Source organism: Strigops habroptila, chromosome Z (genome assembly GCF_004027225.2).
Source record: "Strigops habroptila isolate Jane chromosome Z, bStrHab1.2.pri, whole genome shotgun sequence".
NCBI lineage: Eukaryota > Metazoa > Chordata > Aves > Psittaciformes > Psittacidae > Strigops > Strigops habroptila.
This window is the reverse complement of record NC_044302.2, coordinates 612,837-627,527: the sequence shown is the minus strand read 5'-3', so window position 1 is coordinate 627,527 and position 14,691 is coordinate 612,837. Positions and strand designations below refer to the sequence as shown.

The window sequence follows — 14,691 nt, the reverse complement described above, 5'->3', positions numbered from 1 at the left end:
GCAGGTCTCTCTGTGCACAGTCACCCACATGTACCAGAACTCCATGCCTGCTCACACAGCACCCACTTCATCTCTCGCAATTAAATGAGTATTCTTTGCTCCTACAACCCAAACTGCTTTCTGATAGTTCAGTTCATCTCTAAATACATCCATTTTCCCACAGTCACTGCACTAGCCCATCTATATTGTTGAAGGCATGACTGGATTAGATGTATCCCTTGTCTATTAGATTTGCTGTCCCAGGAACAGGACATAGTCTTTGTTTCAGTGACTGTCTAACAGCAAGCTGGTCAGCTGGGCTCAGTTCCACTACACAGGAGTACGTGAGCTTTCAGTTCAGTTATGTATGAGGCGGATACAGTCTGTAATACAGCTCTAGGATTAGAAGATGTCAGGAGTGAGTGGTACAGGTATATGTAAGATTACACAGTGAAGATTATACTAATAGTAATCCAGGGGTTTTCATGTTTGCTGCTTTACTGCAGTCTTCAGAAAGTGTTCTCTCACCTCATCACATTATCTGTGCACCAGCTTATGGCACCGTACAACCCCATCACCGCTTTAGCTATTACTCTTCCCTGACTTCTCAGTAGACAACTCTAAAATGCACACTATCTAAATCTTCTGATTATGTCTATTTAAAATATGGCATGACTCAGACTGAAGATAATTTACACAGTTTTGTCCCAAATCTTTCTTATATTTAGATGGCTAAGTAAAATATTTTTAGCCTAGAAAAGGAACCAATTGACATTGGAAATGGACCTCACTGTCCCCAAACACTCTTCTGCTTGGGTACAGCAACACTAAGAGACAGAAGCAAGGACAACATGCTATAGTATTATCTAACAGTGACATTAAAAAAAATTTAGACCTGAAAGACATAATTGTTATGAATGTATATTAAAAGATACAGCAGTGATATTAATTATTTGGACATTTTCAGGAAACAACAACTTGAAATTGATCTTCTAAGCCACATATCATACATATTAACAAAGAAAAAATCGGAACTAATCTGAATATTTTGCATTTTTGTTTTAAGAATCCTTTTCATATGTAAAGTTTGTATTTAGACAAACACTAACAAGCCCTTTTTTGCCTAATCATTCAGGACAGAAGGCAGCATTTGCAGCAGAACATATTCATCGTCTTTTGTGGTTAAGCACATCCATTTTAATAACTTCTCTCATAATTTTTATGCATATACTGTTACAAAACATACTTTCCTTTATTAAATTTCTGATATGCAAAATCTTCTGGGAGAAGGCCAGTAAGATGGTGTGGAATTAAATACATACCCCACTACACTTCTGCTGCTCTGGGCAGAATACAAAGCTGCAACCAAACCCTAGGATAACCCTTGTGAAAGAGCTGTATATACGTAACTCCCTTTATATGTATCTGTGTGTGTATATATTTACATACACACAGAAACCCAGGTGTTTGTACCACAAAATCCACATACTTTAGTTCTTGTTGCAATAGAAATTTTACTTGTACAAACACACAGGTAATAACATAGTACCAGCTTCCTCCATCTGAGGCAGCATGACACAATCTTTACTTTGCTTGCACTCTCAGTCACAAAGAAATTTAAAATGTGAAATACAGATAATATGGCTTTTTACTTATTTCTGGAAAAGTATGTTTGCAAGTAATCCTCCCAATGCTATGAAATCCTAAAAATCTACAGCTAGCAACAGATTCTAAAAACATATAGTAACACAGTAACCTTTGTCCCACTTTTAGAAATACAGTAAAATACGCTCTTGTAACCAGAAATTACTGAAAATTATAGTCCCAGTTTTGCGGGACCAGATTGCCCTGCAATTCCTTTTTCTGAAGAGCTAAAACATTCCTTCAAAAGGAAGCTTCAAATATGACTAAAATGTAGTTGCAGCTCAACAAAATAACTCTAAAAGGAATTGTTTTCAGATGAAGCAAAGACAAGAGCTGCTCAACAGAAGAAAAGTAAAGAAACCACTTTTCTAGAACAAGATAATCACAGAGAAACTTCTAGAATTGAGAAGGATGCCTGAGTCGTGAGGTCATTTGATGCAACTCACTTCCCCAACTTGCTCAGGACTAGGTCTAATGTTTGAAATGAGTTGTGTGTGCCACTGACACAGACCATAATTCTGCCCAAGTTAAAACATGAATGATAGAACAGTTTGACAGCTGCTACTATCTTCTCAATTTTGACATAATTTGTGGCAGCATCTCAGACAGTAACTTACAAATGACAACTAACTTAAATTAAAATTTTTTATTTAGAAAAGCTTTCTGAAAGCTATTAAGAACACCCATCCCTAACCAGAGGAGGACTAAACTTAAAGCTAACAATTTCTGCAGTGTTCATCAAAAAAGGAACAACTTCTCTTGTCCATTTACCCTATTTTTCAGTGTAGATGCTATACAGTTTCTACTACACTGGACAGGATCAACAGCATTAAAAACCCAACAACAAATCAAAACAGACCAACATAGTTCTAATCGATACTTATTGGGAAATGCTGGCAGTAAAATTCAGCAATGGTTTAATGGCAACCATTCTGAGCTTTTCCTTTCATCTTTTCAACTGCAAAGTATTAAACTGGTGCTACAGATATTTCTGGTTATAATCAAACTTCCACAGATGCCTTCCTGAAATATGCAAACAGCTAAGTAGATGGAGATATTAATTAATATTACAAGCCTCAACACTTCATTACAAAGTTGTATATGCAACAGCAAAAGAATGAGAAGTTAAACGGGAAATAGCCTGTAAACAGCAACATGCGATTTTCCATTTTAGCAACTGAATTCCATCTTGTATTGTGAGCCTATGCTCACAGGATACTGACTTTGGGAGAGGAGGACAGACAGTGGCCCAGGTACTCACTAAAGAAAAATCAATGCTGAAGACCTGCACTACATGTTAAATTACATGCTGAACAATTTGCTTTACAGCATTTTCCAGCTGCAAAAGAGAAAAGTGGGTGCTTTGGCTTACTCACGGAATAGCTCTGCAACCCATTTGTCTAAAAATTGCTCAAAGTATTCTACCTTCTGCAAGCTGTCAGAGAAATTAAGGAACCTTAACCAACCAACTGCAAAGAGGAACAGCAAACACCAGATACATAAATCCAAGTTCTTGTTCTACCACACAGACCTTGATCTCTGGCAAGTAACTTGCGTTTGGATATTAGAACTGCTTTTCTTAATCACACAGGAAAGAAGTGAGGTGCTTCATTTCTGCAGTAATGGAGCCAGAGAAAAACTTACTGCACAGTTTTATCCCTTTAACTTGGCATGAAGAAAATGAACAATAATCAAACGTTGTAATGTTTTCATGCTGGCAGTAATGTTCTTCAAGCAGTTATCACTCCTCACAAAGGAGTTATACTTAAATTTATCCACTACAGTTGAGGATCTTAGAAAGATAAAGGGCCCTTTCTAGCTGGCAAAGCAGACATGTTCAGACAGCCTGACCAGAAGAGGTAAACCAGAAATGATAAGGAAAGGGTATGGCTGAGCAATGTGCTGGCTGTGCAGTGTAAGCAATGCAAGTGTTGCAGCCACAGGGCTAAAAGCCTTCTGCTTTTATGGAGCTTGCATACTCTCCCATGCAAATATATGTTTCCCAAGGCAATGGTCTCCATTTTAAAATCCACTATTATTTTAATTTAAAAAGACATTTTATATATTTATAAAATGTCTTTTATAAACTTATTTTAAAAACTACACCTTTAACCTTTTTTAATGTTTAAAATTTTGCTTTTTATATCACACTTATATAGCAATTCCATATTTTTATCACACCATACAGTTTCACTAGAACTTATATATGATAATAAATGCACTGTAGGCACACACAAGTATACAGCGGCATGTGAAGTTGTTTGTACATGTGCATGAGTGTGAGCTTGGGATTTTAGTAGCTTTTCTGTTTGCAGTTATAATTCCCTGAAGTCTAACACTAAATGGAAGGAATCAGACAAGTGTTCACCAAGTGAAGATTGTGATTTGACCTTTCTGTAAGTACTTTACTGAGTTTGCCAGCCTTTAGAGACTCTGTTACAGAATATGAAGCTATACATGTATTGATGCCAAAATTCAAACTGCAGTTTATTTTAATCAATGTATCTTTTTTGAAGCCAGGGACTCTCATGTAGTGCTCATCTGACAGCCTTTGATGTGAACAGCATTAATAAATGTTGACATTTGGGTTGATTGCTCTCCCTCTACAAGCATGGACAAGTCAGACACTAATCCCTTCATTCTTTCTATTTGAGTTTCTGCTGTTTCTGTCCTGCTTCCTACCCCTTAGTTTTATCTTTAGTTTTCAGAGCACCAAAACCACAGGATTAGAAAACCTGACACTAACAAGATGTGTGATGTTATTAAGCACTGGCAGAATCTGTAAAGCCCCTAACCACAATTAATATTAGTGTCACCTGTGTCTTTCTAATGTCTATGGCAGTGTTCAAGGCCAGGTTGGACAGAGCATTCGGCAACATGGTCTAGGGTGAGGTGTCCCTGCCCATGACAGGGGGGTTGGTACTAGATGATCTTAAGGTCCTTTCCAACTCTAACCATCCTACTTCTGTTTCAGTGTAGATAAGCCACACACTTTGGGGCTCATCTCAAAAGCTCCGCGTATGTAGTAACAAAGAGTGCACCCTCCTGAAAGCAGAACAAGGAATCGGACACAAACGCACTCATAGTGTTTTGAAGGTCCACATACCATTCAGATTGAACCAGATATTCCCTCTGGCACACTGAACAAATAATCTGATGTACATACACGAATGTACATAAGCACCTTGCAAAGATTCTCCCCCAAAAGTCTATTCAATTTTATATAAAAAAGCTGAAGTTGAAATCACAATGGTTTCAGTTTTCTGTTAATATAGTGAAACACAGTTTTCACCTTGTCAGTTCTGCCTTTTTAAACACAATAATAGTGAAAGTTCTGAATTCTGATTTCCACACCTAAACTGAAACAGGGATCTTGGTAAAACTTTCACCTAACACAACTTCAACACCATGTGGAAAGAAATTAAACAATCTCTGTATGCACTCCATAATCATTTATAAAAGATGCAAAACTACATCATCTCAGCTGAGCTGTAGCCTTATAAATGGAAATACCAATAGATGACTCCAGCTATCTTTCTCTATCTATACTTGAGATAAAAATAATTATTTGCCATAGTGAATTTTTAGGATTAATCAAATTACATAATAAATTATTCAATACATCTCCAACCATGGACTTTTGTTAATGTCTGTGGCAGTGTGTGCTAACATAGACAGCATTATTTTAATTTACTTGTTGCCAGGAACACCATCATTTTATCATGCTGTTTTATCAGATGTTTGTTCAATAAAGCGCTGCTTATTTCCTGGAAGAAACAAAACCCCATTTTCCCAAAAGGGGGGCATCAAACAAAGATGACAGAGCATTTCTCCAGAAAATCCAAGTTTCTCTCAAGTCACACTTCTCTCAATTTTCTACCTTTTCTTAGAGCTACAAGACCAACATCTACTCAGATTGTCTTTGGTTTCTTCCCTCTTTCTTTTCCACTCCTGTTTTACAGAGACATATATATGAGCTATGTCTGTATTAGCAAGAGGACATCTGTACAGTGGGCCTCAAAAAATGCATCTGCACTTGGTTTATTTTGGACTAGTCTAGTCCTGTTTGTGACTGCAACGATAATTCCACTCTCCCCTCCTCCCAAAAAAATTAAGGCAGAAACATAGAATGCACTGAAATGGGTAACTGCAAAACTATCCCATCTTCTTCTGCAAAATTTCCCATCACTTGGGAGAAGAAACTTTGCATAGAAGAGAGTCAGCCAGGGATTCCAGTCACCCAGTCTAGCTTATCACCAACAATCCACAGCTGTGTTTACAGTTATTCTGCCACATCCTAGTATATAACAACCTCATGATCCCCATTCAGCCCTCTGCTCTGTACCATCTGTCTTACACATGCTCCTGCCATTCTCCAGCAATTCGGAGTTCAAAAACTTCCAGGCTGAGCCAGAAATTGAATATTTGTGTTTACCTGTCCTTCATGGAGCCACAATATCCTGCTGGAGTCAGTTCTAAAACTTAGTTACATCCTGTGTGAAGAAGTACTGCTTTTATTTGTTTTGAACACACCCCTGATAATTTAATTTTGATGCCTGCAGTTGTCATATTATAAGAGACAGGGAACAATCAGTCCCTTTCCACCCTCCCTATATTACTCATGATATCACTGATGTTTTTCACATCCCTCTCTGCCACTTCTTTTCCAACATGAACAGTTCTAGCCTATTTAACCATTTCTCATGTAGAAGCCATTCTATTCCCCTGTACGTTCTCGTTGCTTTCCTCTACACATTGCTGATTCCATTAAATATCCTTCAGACAAGGACAAGAAGCATACATGGAATTAAAAATGAAAGCTCTACATGGATCTCTAACATCACAAGAACATTTTCTGGTTTGTTCTTTATTCTTTTTGTAATGTTATTTTCTAATGTTATTGTTGTGATTTAAGCCCAGCTAGTAACTCAGCACCACACAGCCGCTTGCTCACTCCCCTATTTCTTCCCTCCTGCTCCTGGGGGGATGGGGAGAAGAATGGAAAGAACAAAACTCCCACGGGTTGAGATAAGAACAGTCCAGTAACTAACGTGCCATACAAAAATACTGCTGCTACCGCCAACAATAATAATGATAAGAGAAAATACAGTGGGAGAGAATATAAAACAAAAAGGGGAAAAGGAAAAGAAAACAATAAACACAAGTGATGCACAATACAATTGCTCACCACCCACTGACCCGAGCAGCGATCTGGGCCTTCCAGGTAACTCCTCCCACTTTCTATACTGGGCATGGAATACCCATACCACTGTGCTGTGGTGTGGAATACCTCTTTGGCTACTGTGGGTCAGGTGTCTTGTCTCTGCTTCCTCCCAGTTTCCTTTGCCCCTCCTCACTGGCAGAGCATAAGACTGAAATGTCCTTGATCAGGCTAAGTGCTACTGAGCAACAACTAAAACATTGGTGTGTTATCAGCATTGTTCTCAGACTAAATCCCAAACACAGCACTGCACCAGATACTAAGAAGGAGAAAAATAACTGTTACAGCCGAACCCAGGGCAGTTATATTTGGTTTCAGACCACTACTTGACCAGAAATACTAAAAAACCAAAAAGGTGCTCTTAGCACCAAGATCTCTTTCCTCAATGGCAATAGTTTGCCTAAAGCTTCTTATTCAGTTTGTAAATTTAGAACTGTTTTTCCCAATGAATTATTTCACGTTCTTCAATTCTTAATTTTACCTACATCAATCAGGAAGCTGTCAGTTAACTTATTGTCACCAATGGCATGAACACATTACTGGTGGACTGGAGCACTGTTTCAGTAGAGTACTCAAAGGTGAGCCCTCCGAACAGAAATGAAAAGCACTACTGAAGCGTTCCAGCTGGGAGCTGCAACAGTGAATGAAATTCAAGTCATGTCATAGGTTGCCTGAATGCTCTTGTGAAAAGCCCATGATGCAGTCTTTGGGTCCAAACAGACAACTACTTATCTGCTTGTATTGCCCTGACAGATATGATTCTGGCACAGCTGAAAGGAAATTATGGAGGTACCTGGAGAACAAGGCACAGTTCTTGGAGCACAATAATCCTTTTCATACCTAGTCTTAGTGCTAACACGATTTTCCTTCTATCCAATCAGGATTTCCCTTGTTGCATCATGTGTCATGCACTCAGTTTACTGGAATAGAGGAGAAACATCACGTTTCTCAGCCATGTACTGAGCTGTATGCTGGGATTGTCATCCATCTGGAGGTAATCAAGACAGTCCTGATCTGACGAACATGTACTGACCACAGAAAGGGAAAAAAACATTGTCCTGACTGGGTATAGAACAAACAAATGCAAATTCTATCAGCAAATGGCCATCAATCTGCATGCAGGCAGCAGGCAAATGCAGAAATATCTTGCTTCTCTCGGTAATAAGGTACAGGAGAATGTGAGAAGGGGAGGATCTCTTCTACCAAGAGAAGACTTCATACTATTACCAAATCTCCCAATGTGAGATGTTAACAGAGGAGCTATAGTGACACTGCTTTCTTAAAGATGGTGTGACTTATGTTGTTCTCAGCTCAAAAAAGAAAAAAAAAAAAAAAAAGGCTTTTCTATGTTTATTGCAATACAAAGAACCACAGACAATCTTTTACTGAAAGTAAACATCAAAAGGACTGACACCACATTTGTATAAAGCCATGATTAATTATGGTTATTGCACAGCTGCTACGGAGTTGAGTTCTGTTTTACTTTTCTGCTTATCTTGACTAAGAACTACAGGATCTGTGATTCAGTAGAAACAGCCCTGAGAGAAATGCTTGCAAGAGCAAGATGTGTCAGAAATACATAATCACCCTTCCATCCTGATGTCATAAAGGTGGCTGCAGATGCCTATTCTCTCCTTATTCCCCAAAATGCCACTGGAAGTTTATGTGACTTCAATGCTTTGGACAAAAATCAATTTATACAAGCTCAATAGAATAAAATGATCATAGAAAATGCTAATTTAAATTTAGAACACATTTTTCAAGTAGCTTACGAATGCTATAAAACCCAAGCTTCGTTTTTCTGAGAAAATTTTGACTACAGTGAGGACCTGGAGTTACCTAAGGCCCTGAAAAGTTACCTGTGGAGGCTTTGCCCATTAGGATCAAACAGTATCAGCAAAAAGCACTGACAAGAATTTACCTTCCAAACACTCAATGAATAATGTATATCCCATTGCTTCTGTGGCAAATGTATACCAAATCAAGTATGCAAAGTTCTAAGAACTTGCTTATTAACAAAATCCAGTTCCCACTGGATTAGTCCTGTGCCTACCAACATGAACATAGCAAGCCAAAGCTCAAAGTTATACGGGTATTAACGAGCTTTAATGAAATCATGAAGGTGCCTAACAATTTCTCTTAATAGTTTTATACAAATATTCCTATCGTATTATAATCTTATACTATTTTTCCTCTTATGCTCTTCACTTGGACTTCCTCCTTTGTAGACTTTTCTCTTTAAAAAAAGAAGAGAATTATCTACCTGTTGCACTCAAATCACATGTTGGTTTTGATTTGTTGGTTTTTGAGATTTTTCTTTGTCTGGGGGGCGGTGGTTATGATTGACACGAAGTACATCATTAAAATTATCACATGATTTTATCTGTATTTGTTTCTGGTTTGGGGACAAAAGAATCTCTGTATCTTTAAAAGATCTGCAGGTAAAACACCAGTTATGGCATCTGGTACATAAAGTCTCCTTCTGACATACACAAAAGAATCTAATACAAGATATCCAGAGATGATCCACTCCAAAACTATTAGAACATGAAAACGCCATTAGTTTGCGTTAAAGTCATTCCAGAGTTAGAATCAATGCAATCAGGGGGAAGAGCTTGTATTGTTGACTCGTCAATATCCATTTAGAACACCCACTGGCTCTTATTTATTTTTTTGTCATTGATTCTGCATCTTTCCTGCCCACATCATACAGCTAAATTCCTTCTAATATGACAAAGCCTTAAGGATTTATAGTCATTTTTCAAGCTTCTGTTCTTGTTAGGGTTCCAGATGCAATCCCCTTTGGAAAAATGTTATGAAAGAGATATTATCAACCTGACCCTGGATGCTGATGCAGAAATGAAAACAGATTATTTTTAGTTAAAATAAAAAAGGGCTGAAATCGTAGAGAGTGAGGGAATTTATTCGGTTACAGACACTTATCAGAAAGAAAAAAAATATTTAAAAATATGTTTAAAATTTTTTCAGGTCTGTAAATCTGCGGCTTTAATCAGGTCTTTAAAACTGCGGCTAAGAATTGGCAACAAACAGACTTCTTTAAATGAGATATTATGTACAGCATTTAGAGCCGTTTGATAATGTTTTCATGACCTCCCAGTGAACAGCTTTTTTTAAAGAGTACCACACAAGTATTTCTTAGTCTGACCCACCACTAAAAAAGGAAAAAAGCATCTGTATGCAGTAACAGAAGCCATCAAAGGCTGAAGCCATTTCTACTTAGGAAAATAACACAGGTGCTACCTAACAGCTTAACATGTAATGATGCTATAGAAATAACCAAACCTGCCCTCCTCTGCTGGACAGGAGTGACTCTGCTTGGGCTGGGCAATATTGTATCTTTCCCATCACAATTTCAAAACTAAAGATGACTGTACTGCAGCGATTTATTCTGATCCTCATAGACACTGTAACAATTGTAATAAAGATAATGGTATAGTTAGCTAAAACAATTGCTGAAACATAACTTATTAATAGATAAAAGAGTTAAACAGGACAAGAGAAATGTTAGTGTCTACAGTAAATTTTTATATGGCAAATTCTTATGCTGGTTATTATGGCAATGGGACCAAATAAAGGTACTCTGCATGTGTAACGGAAGGAATATACAAACTTGACTAAAAGAAATGCCATATTTAACGTAGCAGTTCTTTCATCTGAGGCTCTAGATGATACGTTAGACACCCTGTACGCCTTCACCCTGACATACTGTTGTTTGGAACAGTTTGTAACATTCCCATTTTATCTGTGAAAAGACGTTTTAATTGAAAAATCATTTGCCCATAAAATTATCATCGTCAATTTACATTCTAAAAGGGACTGCATTATGACCATAAAACAATTTGTAAGTGGATTCATTCTACCCACTAAGTCACTTTACATTATACTGTGAACAGAATGATTAAAGCAGGTTAGCATTTTGCTGGCAAAGTAATTATGTTGTTATGCATTTCAGCCACACAGATACTTACAATAGCTGGTCCATTTATCTTGGTGACAGAACATCTATACTAAACGGGCAGAATACATTTTATTTACTTGATGCAATTCATCTATTTCACAAAATACTCTTAAACTTAGTTTTTCTCATCAGGATAGCTCTACCTATTTATTTATTTAGCTTTCCTGTACAACAAATATAATCTTGCATGTAAGTAAAGATCAGAATTTGTGAGTTTTAAGTGAAAATAAATTATCTAGTAGGTCAGCTACACAGACCTTGTTTAGATTATGGAAAATCTACACAGTATGGCCTGTGCAACCATCTTCTCTTTGGGACAAAATTGCTCTTACTAATGAGTTAGAAAAGTGAAATGACAACTCAATACTGAACTTATCAGCCACAGTGTTTCAGTATATCATAAAACACAATCTAAATTACAGCTTGGCAGTTGGCTTGCTTGCTGTGATGTCCAACACTGACCATGTACGTCACTCCCCAACAAGCAGTAACTGCGCAGAGGTGCCTCATGACCCACAGAAGTTTGGCTGGAAGTTACTCTTTCTCATCACACAGAATGACAGAACAGCCAGTGGACTCTTACATAGAATCCTGCTGTAGTTTCACCTATTACTTCAGCAACACTGAAGAGCTTGTTCCCACTCCCAAATTCTGGACTGGGATCACTATCCAGCTTTTGGTATTTGATCATCAATATACACACGCCCACTTGACAACACACAAAGATACAGGTAACATTAATTACCTGACAGCACCAGTAATTAACAGACAGCATCAGTAATTTTACATCTCAAACATCACCAGGGGACTACCTATTGTCCTGCAACTAACAGGAATTCTATGACTGTTGGATTCAGCTCAACGTGCTGTAGGTGAAGTCATTATGACGTCTGCACTGGAAAATACATGCAAATATGTAAGCCTGGACACTTAAACCCAAGTTCCTCAGATAGTGAGGATTTCATGTCCATTTGCAGGAATTCTACTGCTGTAAAAATAATAGGAGCAAGAGACACTATGAAGCCTGGCACCATCCAAAGGATTAAACTCTTCCATTTCTGGAGATTCAAGATATGAGTAGTGAAATGGCTAGTTCAGATTTTTAAATATGCTGAGAATGCCAAACTTCTACAAAAATACAGGAAAGTCAACTAACTCTAAGATTCAAAACTCTACCAAAGTTTTCAACTCAAAAAGAGCGCTACTAAATCAGTATATAGATCTAACCATTACCTTGTGCAAAGAAATGTACCCCTCCATTTTTATGTTTGAAAATTCAAAATCAGCATGGACACATCACTAAAGAAATGTAACTAATTAAAAGGAGCTGAAAAAAACACCACTATAAGTTTATATTTTGGATGCAAACAAAGGCCACATCATATATTTGTCGACAAACACTGTCTAATACCTTCATCAATGACATGGACAGCTTTCATACAAAGTCCCTTCTACCATGATTAAATGTAACTTACCTTTAACAAAAAGAAACAAACAAATAAGCATGGAAAATTTCTCCAACCACCCATATACAGGTGAGCTCTCGACCCGAGGGAAAAAGAAAAGAGTACTTTCCCTTCTCCACAGGTTTGTTACATCGGCCCGAAACTTCCTCACAAGCACCAGTCCAATTTTGTCAAGTTACTGAAGGGTCTGCAGCAGGTTTGTTGTTTGCCTGGTGTTGGGGTTTTTGGCAACTAATATGTTTAGATGAAGATTCATGCACCAATGGGTGGCCATGATAGCATATTTTATTTGATGTTCAACTCCTGTTTTTAAACTGAAGCAGTTGTGCTTTAACAATACCATTCCTGCTAAAAGAACTCACAGTCTGGTTTCTTTCCACAGCTGCACAGCCTTTATAAACTGACAGCAGCATTACAGCTCTCCAAACACACTCCATTCCCATTATGTTACTGATCTAAAACCAATCAACCCAAACACACAAAATAACCATACAGAATATAAATGTTTTAGTCCCAAAGTGGAACTTCCAGTAAATCACAATTATATCCCAGATCTGAGTGACCACCCTTCAAAAATAACTTACTATAAGAACACAACAGCTGGAAAAAATAACTCTTTTCCTTCGTAGAATCAGCAATCAATTGCCCAGGTAAATAATTAATATACTGTCGTGGTTTGAGCTCAGCCGGTAACTCAGAACCACACAGCCACTCGCTCACTCCCCCCCTTCCTCCCCCCATTCCCGGAGGGATGGGGAGGAGAATCGGAAGAATGTAACTCCCACGGGTTGAGATAAGAGCAGTCCCGCAACTAAGGTATAATACAAAACCACTACTGCTACCACCAATGATAATAACGATTAGTGAAATAACAAGGGGAGAGGATACAACTGCTCACCACCCGCCGACCGACACCCAGCCCGACCCGAGCAGTGATCTGGGCCTTCCGGGTAACTCCCCCCGGTTTATATACTGGGCATGACGTGCTGTGGTATGGAATACCCCTTTGGCCAGTTTGGGTCAGGTGTCCTGTCTCTGTTTCCTCCCGGCTTCCCCTCCTCCCTGGCAAAGCATGAGACTGAGAAAGTCCTTGGTTGGAATAAACATTACTTAGCAACAACTAAAAACATCGGTGTTATCAGCGTTGTTCCCAGGCTGAAAGTTAAAAAACACAGCACTGCACCAGCTACTAAGAAGGAGAAAAAATGACTGCTATAGCTGAACCCAGGACATATACTTAAAAATTTCAACATTATGTAGGCAATAATCTATAGGTAGTTAACAGATTTCTAACAAACTGGAATTAATAGACTTTGTCAAAAATACATGTCAATACTGAATAATTAAAATTAGTTCTACTTAGGGGATATTGCCTGAAGTCAAATTGTATGTTTATCTAAGTCCTAGTATAGTATATATCAGAAATAAATAGTATAGTAATCCTTAGAAACTGGTTGAACACAAAACATGTATATTATCTCGCACACCATATTTGGCCAGGCAATCATTATTTTAAGTATTACCTCTACTTGCTCTATTCCTTGGTACCTATGTGAACTTTCCTTCCTTAGACCTAATATATGTACCTGGGATGTGCACTAAAATGTGCACAAATCGTACCCATGAGGTCCTGTTCACTTAGCCAACCCTCGGGCTGTCCAAGGAGACTAAAATTATGTCAGCATTCAGAAACTGAAAGTTAAGACACCAGAAAAACAGAACCAGGGACTAAGAACTAGGGAAAGAAAAGTAAAGGAATTCACAATTTTCCTTGTTGTTAATTAACAGAGGTCACAAAAGCATGTCAAACATGTGACTTTTAAAGCCACCTGTTTATTTCATTTCGTCTGAAAAACAGTGGAAATTAAAGTGTGTAGACATTATTATAAAAGTTTCTATTAGCACTTCAGACATCTCTAAATACCTTGGAAAAGTTGGCTGCGTTGCACTGGCTTTTATGATGCCTGCTCCTACGTGGCCACCTGAAAAGCAATCAATTTAGAAAGCCTACTCTATGACAGGTTTCTATCTTTATTTTGCCCACATGAGAACTATCCAAAATCCTAATAAAACCCCCACATCTACCCATTGTAAACACAAGCTTCTTGCAAGGTTTTTTTAAAGCACTCTTTAAACATTCAGCTGACTGTGATGAGAACCAGTTTAGTATCTAAGCAGATCATTTTGGTTTGCGGTTTTTTTTCCAAGGCGCAGGATATGGAAGCTCAGAATCCATTAACCAGCTGCAGAAAGCATAACAGAAGAAATAAGTAATTCTTGTGTCTGAAAAAAGAAATAAAAATATGGCATTGTTTTCCACATTCTAGATAGTCAACCCTGGAGACTAAAGTACCATAGTTTACTGGGAGCAGTACACTTTGATCTTTTGTTTCATAACTTTT

The 14,691-nt window shown here is 37.9% G+C and overlaps 1 long non-coding RNA gene across 3 annotated transcripts in view; it reads right to left on the bottom strand.

Moving 5' to 3' along the window:
* The window catches only part of LOC115601283, a 136,857-nt gene extending 123,631 nt beyond the window's left edge, over positions 1 to 13,226 (bottom strand). For all 3 annotated transcript variants that reach the window (XR_003989295.2, XR_003989293.1, XR_003989294.1), the window contains exon 1: positions 13,188 to 13,226. This is a non-coding gene — a long non-coding RNA (uncharacterized LOC115601283). The remainder of the gene's footprint in view (positions 1 to 13,187) is intronic.
* Positions 13,227 to 14,691: the final 1,465 nt, after the last annotated feature.